Below are 8,758 nucleotides of genomic sequence, written 5' to 3'. Positions count from 1 at the left end.
TTGTTTTCATGAGAGAATGGGCTTTGGGTGCAAGAGCTGTTCTGCTATTAGGTTGGTTCAAAAGTAATTGAGGTTTTAGCATTGTTAAGATTTACCATTTGATATTGGAATACATTCTTAAATGTGGTTATTTCATACATCATTTTAATGCGTATTTCTTACTTTATTTTTTTTGCTAATGACTTGTTACTTGCTGTTTATTTTATGTTTATTTTAGACTATGGAAATTACATTAGACAAAAAGAAAATTCAGGCCATTTTCTTATTTGAGTTCAAAATGGGTCATAAAGCTGCAGAGACAACTTGCAACATCAACAACGCATTTGGCCCAGGAACTGCTAATGAACGCACAGTGCAATGGTGGTTCAAGAAGTTTTGCAAAGGAGAATAGAGCCTTGAAGATGAGGAGCACAGTGGCTGGCCATTGGAAGTTGACAACAACCAAGTGAGAGCAATCATTGAAGCTGATCCTCTTACAACTGCACAAGAAGTTGCCGAAGAAGTCAAGGTCGACCATTCTACAGTAGTTTAGCATTTGCAGCAAATTGGAAAGATGAAAAAGCTCAATAAGTGGGTGCCTCATGAGCTGATTGAAAATCAAAAAAATCATCATTTTGAAGTGTTGTCTTCTTTTCCTTTATGCAACAACAACGAACCATTTCTTGATTGTATTGTGACGTGTGATGAAAAGTGGATCTTATACAACAGATGACCAGCTCAGTGGTTGGATTGAGAAGAAGCTCCAAAGCACTTCCCAAAGCCAAACTTACACCAGAAAAATGTCATGGTCATTGTTTGGTGGTCTGTGGCTCGTCTGATCTACTACAGCTTTCTGAATCCTGGCAAAACCATTACAGCTGAGAAGTATGCTCAGCAAATCAATGAGATGCACTGAAAACTGCAATACCTGCAGCCAGCATCGGTCAACAGAAAGGGCCCAATTCTTCTTCATGGCAAAGCCCGACCACATATCTCACAACCAACACTTCAAAAGTTGAACAAATTAGGCAATGAAGTTTTGCCTCATCCTCCATATTCACCTGACCTTTCTCCAACTGGCTACCACTTCTTCAAGCATCTCGACAACCTTTTGCAGGGAAAATGCTTCCACAACCAGCAGGATGCAGAAAATGCTTTCCAAGACTTCGTCGAATCCCAAAGCATGGATTTTGACACTACAAGAATAAACAAACATTTCTCATTGGCAAAAATGTGTTGATTGTTATGGTTCCTATTTTGATTAATAAAGATGTGTTTGAGCTTAGTTATAATGATTTAAAGTTCACGGTCTGAAACCACAATTACTTTTGCATCAACCTAAATATTTGCCAGTTCTGAGTTCTTGGGCAAGTGCTTTATCTTCTTGGGCTCCAGTTTACTCATCTTGCCTAATAGTGTTTCTAAGCCTTCAATGAGATGATGTCTGTAAAATACCACACCCAGTACCTGGGTCTTTTCTACAGTCATGGGTAAGAAGCTCGTCTATCTTCTCACCTCTCTTTTGAGTTAATGTCTGGATTCCTATTAAAATATTCTGGGGCAAAAAACCCATTTTTTGAAGTGGTTTATACTCTTCAAGAACGCAGGATCTATAAACATAATAGTTTTTTTTAAAAACAAGTTTTCAAAGTTATTTCCTCACATCAAGCTTTAATAGCATGTCATCTAGTTGTTCCTTTTTGTATACTCTGTGTCCCTTCCTTCTGGGAACTCTCCTCCCTCTCTCTATGTATTTCTGGTGGGGTTGACAATGATGTGGCTCTGCCTTTCTTGTTGTGATTGGTCCAGAGTGGACATGTGACACTAGAGTATCCAATCACAGTCTTTGTTTAAGTTTGCTGTGGTCACTGGTGGATAAAGAGCAACCCTCTTCTGAGATTCCTAGCTGTGAGCAAGGGTGAGCCTGGGCTGCTCATGGCTGTCTTTGATGCTTTGTAGAAAGAGTGTCCTGAGGATGAAGCCTCCATGATGGAAAGCAGAACAAAAGAACACTAGAAAGAGAGATTTCTCATGGAATATTTCAACCTTTATATCTAGGCCATGCTTAAAGTCAACTTTGCCTTTGGTCTGACTGTTAGTTCCTTGGGACAAGAACTTCCTTTATGGGTTAAGCTAGTTTACATTGGTTTTCTGTCTTTTGTAACTCAAAAAACTCCCTAATAAGTGCTTGGAGTGGGTGGGGGAGTCAGATTTCCTAGGTGTCTAAGGAAACATAGAGTGAAGGGGTCTCTGTAGAGGGCAGGCAGATTTTTTTGTTGTTGTTTTTTTGGGGTGGGGGCAAGTTGTTAAAGTGGTTCACTGATGACTAGCTTTGCCTAACCACAATGCTCAGGAGCTGGCTTGTTTTTCAGAACAGACTTGCTCAGAGAATTTAGGGCCTACAGATTGACTGCTGATACTCAACACAGGTGGACTGTTGACTTTTTGAGGTGTCTGGTTTCAGGTCAAAATCTTATGTGTGATCTTTTGGGCCCAACCAGAGGCAGTTATAAGGCTTTGCCTGGCAGGCTTCACTGGGGAAATCTGCCCTGCCCATACCAGACTTGGTGCATAGCCAGTGCATTATAGTTTTCTGGAGGGAGACGCAGCCAACAGCTCAGCCCTCCTGAGCCAGCCATGCTCATCTGCATATCTCCACTGCTAGACAGGCACCTCCATTCAGAAGCCTCCTTTCTGGAAGCCTTGGCTGAGGCATTTTTCTCTGCTTTGACTCAGTATACCTTTCTACTCCTGGCCCTTCATCTTCTCTCATCCTAGCTGACATGGTCATGAGAGAAAGGAGCTTTTTGTTCAGTGCTCCTCAATAGTGAGACAATCTCCCCCATCTGTGCTACATCCAGTTGACCCTCGCCTGGTGCCATTCTGTGTGGGGAAATGGACCACCAGGGAGCCAGCACCTCTTTTTGCCTCTTGTTGTAATAAGTGAATAAAGGCTGGATTGTTACTTTCAGTTTTGTTCATTGTCCTAATTGACCACCTGGATACCTGGCAGCTCAACAGTTTTAAATTTATTCCTTTGGATTCTTCTAAACGTTGTCTTGCATAATTATCCAGACTGGCTGGGAGCAGAGATGCATGGCCGAGAGTGGGTCTCAAATGTCAGTGCAGATCTTCAACCCCAGCTGTCCACCTTTAAATAACTGATGCTCAGGTTTCACTCCAGACTAGTTATTTAATATATCAGAATTTAGTGGATGGAGTACAGACATGGCATTTTTAAATCTCCAGATGACCTAATAGGAGCCAAAGTTGTGAACACTACTTTAATGGGCATCAGAATCCTAAACTGGGAAAATAATAACATAGATTCCTGAGCTTTCCTTGACTTACTAGATGATAATCATATAGGGCCTGGGAAACTGGGGAGTCCAGGTGCCTGTGACACAGATGGTAACTAATTTGAGGATGGTTGAAAAATATTGGTCCAGTGCATGGGCATATGCGTGTGTGCACGTGTGCATGTGTACACGTGTGCATGTGTACTATCCTGTTGGAGAGGAAGGACAGAGGAGAAAGGGAATAAAAAGCCCAGAATCCAGGGAATAACCTCAAAAAAACTCCATATTCATTCACCCACCCATCTTTCCATGTTGGGTAGCAATGTAGTATAGCAGTTAGGAGAATAGGGTCCTGTGAAAAACACTTATATTTGAATCCTGGAGGTGACAATCACTAGTTGTGTTATGTTGGGCGAATTATATAACCACTGTTAACCTCAGTTTCTGCATCTGAAAAATGGGACACATATAAAATATTCTCTTGTAGGTGATCATGATGTTTAAATAAATAATACTTGTACAGTATTTAATACTAATGCCTAGAACTATTCTGTCTGAGGTGATAATCATTAGTACATGCTCAAGCTACTGAGCACTTAAAATGTGGCTAGTCTGAACTGAGATCTGCTATAAATATAAAATACACAGTGAATTTTGAAGTCCTAGGGTGAATTAAAAGATGCAAAACGTCTTAATAAGAATTTTAAATATTTAAATCATACCATTTTAAGTATATTGGGTTGAAATGATACTATTTTAGACATATGGGTGAAATAAAGTATACTACTAAAACTAGTTTTATCTGTTTCCTTTTCTTTTTGAAAATGTGACTACCAAACTATTTGAAAATAACATGTGACTTGCATTCTATTTCTGTTGGACAATGTTGACCTATATTAGAACATAGTAAACTCTCAGTGAATGTGTCCATGTTGTTCTTATTGGTACTATTTTATGTATTTAATTCAAAAGTGGTCAGTGAGCACTTGCTGTGAGGAAAGCAAACCTCAATCATTGATCTGCCCTTGAGGTGGCTAGAGTCTCCTTAAAGCAAACAAAGTAATCAGGAGCATGTGGGATTTGATTCATCCTAGAATACGAGCTGTGCCTGGCATTGGTCATATTTACACAACAAATGCAAGCTAAAATGCTACCAGAACAATTCTTGGGACATCACAAATTGGAGTGATTGCCCTCAAAGAATAGATAGCATCCAGTGACAAGACACCTTCTCAGAGAGAGTGCTGGAGTTGAAGAACTTCACTGACACATGAAATAATATTTGAAGAAGCTCAATTCTAATGCACATCATGTAGCCTGTCATCTGTCCCTTTCTGCCATTACAAAGAAAAGAGTCAACACTTACTGGGGTACTAGGTCAAATACTGTCCCTCTCCAAATTCATGTCTACTTGGAACCTCAGAGAGGACCTTAAGGAAATAGGGTCTTTACAGATGTAATATGAATGAAATCATATTGAAGATGAAATCATATTCAGTTAGGATGGGCTCTAATCTTATGACTGGTACCCTTGTAAGTAGAGAAAACAGAGACAGACACACAGGGAGAACATATGTGAAGATGAAAGCAGAGATTGGAGTGATGCAGCTGCAAGCCAAGGAATGCCAGAGATTCCTGACAGCCACCAGAACCTGGAAGGGGCAAGGAAGCATTTGCCCCGGAGCCTCTGGAGGGAGCATGGCCCTGCTTACACCTTGATTTCAGACTTCTAGCCTCCAGAACTGTGAAAGGATAAATACATTCCTTTTATTTCAAGCTACCCAGTTTGTGGCAATTTGTTATGACAGTCCTAGGACACTAATACATTGAGTGTTTACTTAGACTAAGCCAGGCTTAGTCTTCTTAATGCTTTGGGAGACAAATATTAATTTTTTCTTTCTTTTTCTAGGACTCACTCCTGGGTCTAGGGAGGACCTGTGTTCAGGGAGACCTGATGTTCTTGGCAAAGGTAGAGACAGAGTCTGAGAGAGACCAAGGACTGTAAAAACAATGTAGCCAGACAAGTTACCAAAATGAGGATGGGGGGGGCAAGCTAACGGTTAAAGCCAGAAAATGGTGCCAAAAATCAGTTTAAAGTAAAACCATGACAGGAAGAGATATGATGGATTAGAAATTCATTAAATTGTGGGTGGATTGGCAAGAAGAGAGTAAGATGGGTCCAGATGAAGTTTGGGAACAAGGCTCTCATCAATATGGGAGGGGATGAGGCTCATTTCTGTGTTGTGCCAAGTATGTGTCAGGGTGATGGTCTTTAAGACACAAAACTTGATGTCAGTGTTTCACTGAGACATGGCTCCGTCTGGACACATGGAGAGGTGACAGGAGTTATGTAAACATATAGAACACGGTGCAGCTCCTTCTATCATTACAACACAAAAGCAAATGCGCATTTAGGAGTATAATATAAAATTTCCCTGAATGCATAATCTAAAACATGAGCTTGTGTAAGTTTTTCTTTTGTAGTGTTCACTTCAGGCTACTACTAGAGCTCCCAGAAGTATACAACCACTTTTATGTGCTGTCATGGCCACCTCCACCACTGGAAAGTTTGAGAAGCACAGATGGGAAAGATCCAGAAAGAACTGGGCAATATTTTCATCATTTCTGAGGTATGTCCCTTTCCCTAAACCTGCATATGTAGGCACTTTCCCTAAACCTGCATGATCAGGCACTCATTAAACATCTGTTAACTCGTTTATGAGAGTGAAATTCCCCCCCCCCCCAAAAGTGATGCATTTCTTTGGACCTGTGCTTTGGCACATGCCTTTATAAACCAAAGAAGAAAAGCTATACAGGAAGGGTGTTTTAGGAGGGGTAGGGAGGTGTGCATGATAAGGAGTGCTTAATGATTCTCAAACTTGCAAACGCATAGGGCCTGTCAAGGCAAGAAGAAATTAAATTAAGTGCTAATCTGCAAGTTTTACCTTTACCTACATAAGGCTTTCTAACGAGGAGATACACAGAATTGAAATGACGTGTTACAGTGGGCTTTCTTTTGTAGATTCCTTCTTGTTCGAGTCAGGTGTTCATCTATATACTTTTCTGCTACAAACCTATGCTCATACTTAAATAACTCTTCTTCTAGTTAGTATATGAAAGCATGTACAATTTTAGCCTCTGGACCATAAAGGACGAACAGCACTTTTTGAGGCTACTTTTTAGTGCAGAACTGGAGCTATTGCTTGGTCTTGATGTGCTAAGCAATGCAAAGATGAGGAAGTCTATGGACATGCCCAGTTACCAAAAGAGAAACCTGAGAATCCTTCTAGATTCTTCCTTTCAACATTTTGTCAGTCACCAGGTCCTGAAATCTGACCCTAGAGAGCTCTCAAATTCATCTACTTCTTTTGCCGAGGTAAGACTAGAGTCTAATAATCCTACGTGGGAATGGACATAGGGGTGGAAGAAGTTAAATATTCTGAAATTAGCATATAAAGTGAAAACCATTTGTAGCTAAAATTACTCTTGGGAGAAAAACGTGGGGAAGAAATCCCTTAAATTATGCTTAGATCACCTGACCTAGACCTTCTATAACTCAAAACCATGGAAGAAACTGTTACTTCTCTTGCTTTTCCAACTGAGCCCATCCTTTACCTGGACTAAAGTCTATTTTTGACAGGGGGAAGGAAGACAAGGTAACTAAGGAAATTTCTCCATTTATTTCTTTTCATTTTAGCTAAACAATTATAAATGAAAAGATGTGATGGCCCTGCCTTGCATGGGCTGGCCAGTCATCAGCCACCTGGGCGGGCCTTGCTAACCCAGTCCACCTAGATAAGGGAATTAAGCAAATAGGATTATATTGGCTGCAGCTTCATTTCTGCCACAAAGTGTTATTTGGGTCTGTAATGTAAAAGAAAGCCAATGTTAGATTCAACTGGCCAGAAACACAATAAAGCAGAAAGTGGGTCTTCAGGGGATGAAAGTGAATGGGATTACTGATAAAAGGCACCCTGGCCTGCTCCGGTCCTGGGAGGCTGCCAAATGCGGTTCCCGAAAGCCGAGTCTTGGATTTTCCCTCTCTTTTCCCTCACATATTAGCCATCCGTGGGAAAGTTTCCTGCTGATCTTATTTCTCCTGTCTGTTTCAGACAGGCCTTGCTGACAGAGACTGTCAAGGTGTGCTCTGACGGCGTGTGAGCTCAATGGCTGGAGCACACCTTGGAGCGGATGAACCTGGTTCACGTCCTGGTCCTAGCACAGAGCTGGCTGTCTCTGGGGAAGTTACTGAACTACTCTGCCCCTTGCTTCCTCCCATCTGTTAAATGGGGACGTTCCTGTCAACTTCACAGAGTTGCTGGGGGGATTACACATGCAGCTCCTGGATGTATGAAAAATGGAGTTTTTTCCCTTTCCCTGGCAGAATGTTCCTGGAGGTTCCTAGAAGAGGCATCCAGGGAAAACTCAGTGTCAATGCACCATGCGTATTACACTCACAGTAGTTATAACAAGGCAAAAAGGACTTGGGAAGTGGCTTTGTTTGAGGTCCTTTTTAATCATAAGATTATTTTCCTGCTTTTCTCTTGTACACACTTGCTCTCAGATGATTATACAGATTTATAAGCTGTTAAGCTTGGGGCCCATGATGAGAGTCCAAATTCCATGGCTCAGATTTTGCACTGAGGCTCAGTTTAACTGAATAGGAGTTTGACAGCTAAGTGTATATAGGGTCAGGTGGAAGGAGGGCATTGGAAGCACAGGGCATGGCATGAAGAAAAGAATGGCACCATAAAAAGCTGAGCATTAGAAGAGGCAACATCAAACTCTTTATTTTTTCCTTTAAAATTGCAACTGATTAATATCAATACCATTTAATAAAACTCAGGGGAGGGCCAGGTGTGGTGGCTTAAGCCTGCAATCCTAGCACTTTTGGAGGTCGAGGTGGGAGGACTACTTGAGGGTGGCATGCTCCTGTAGTCCCAGCTACTCAGGAGGCTGAGGCAAGAAGATCACTTGAGCACAGGAGTCTGAGGTTGCAGTGAGCTATGATGACACCACTGCATTCTAGCCTGGGTGACAGAGAGACACCCTGTACCAAAAATATATATATATACATATATATGTATGTGTGTGTGTAAAAAAATAAACTGAGGGGAAGATATCAAGTTAGACGTGCAAAAATGCAATATGAATGTGTTAGGAGATATTATTTATGAAGCATAATTTCATCTGAAAGAAATGCAAGAGAAAATAAAGAGAAATATATTCATTAATAATTACACTGGGCTGATAGGAATATTATGTTAAAAAAACGGATAGAGTGCTAAGTATCCCATAACACGAATATTTAAGTGAAGTACCAAAGTGTTGAAAGAGTACTCACTGTTTTATATTCTTTAGAGGAGGCTTTTTGGGTTTTTCCTGTTTCAATAGTTAAAAGCGTATGTGAGCGTGTGTGTGAGTGTGTGTGGGTGTGTGTACGCACATGCATGCTTCTGATCTGTCTCAGTCTGTAAATG

At 41.0% G+C, this 8,758-nt stretch overlaps 1 pseudogene; it reads left to right on the top strand.

The window, feature by feature from the left end:
* Positions 1-220: 220 nt before the first annotated feature.
* LOC138399694 (histone-lysine N-methyltransferase SETMAR-like) lies at positions 221-1,244 on the top strand (annotated as a pseudogene).
* The last annotated feature ends 7,514 nt before the right edge of the window (positions 1,245-8,758 follow it).

The sequence above is a fragment of the Eulemur rufifrons genome, chromosome 19 (genome assembly GCF_041146395.1).
Source record: "Eulemur rufifrons isolate Redbay chromosome 19, OSU_ERuf_1, whole genome shotgun sequence".
Classification (NCBI taxonomy): domain Eukaryota; kingdom Metazoa; phylum Chordata; class Mammalia; order Primates; family Lemuridae; genus Eulemur; species Eulemur rufifrons.
This window is presented reverse-complemented; position numbering and strand designations above follow the sequence as displayed.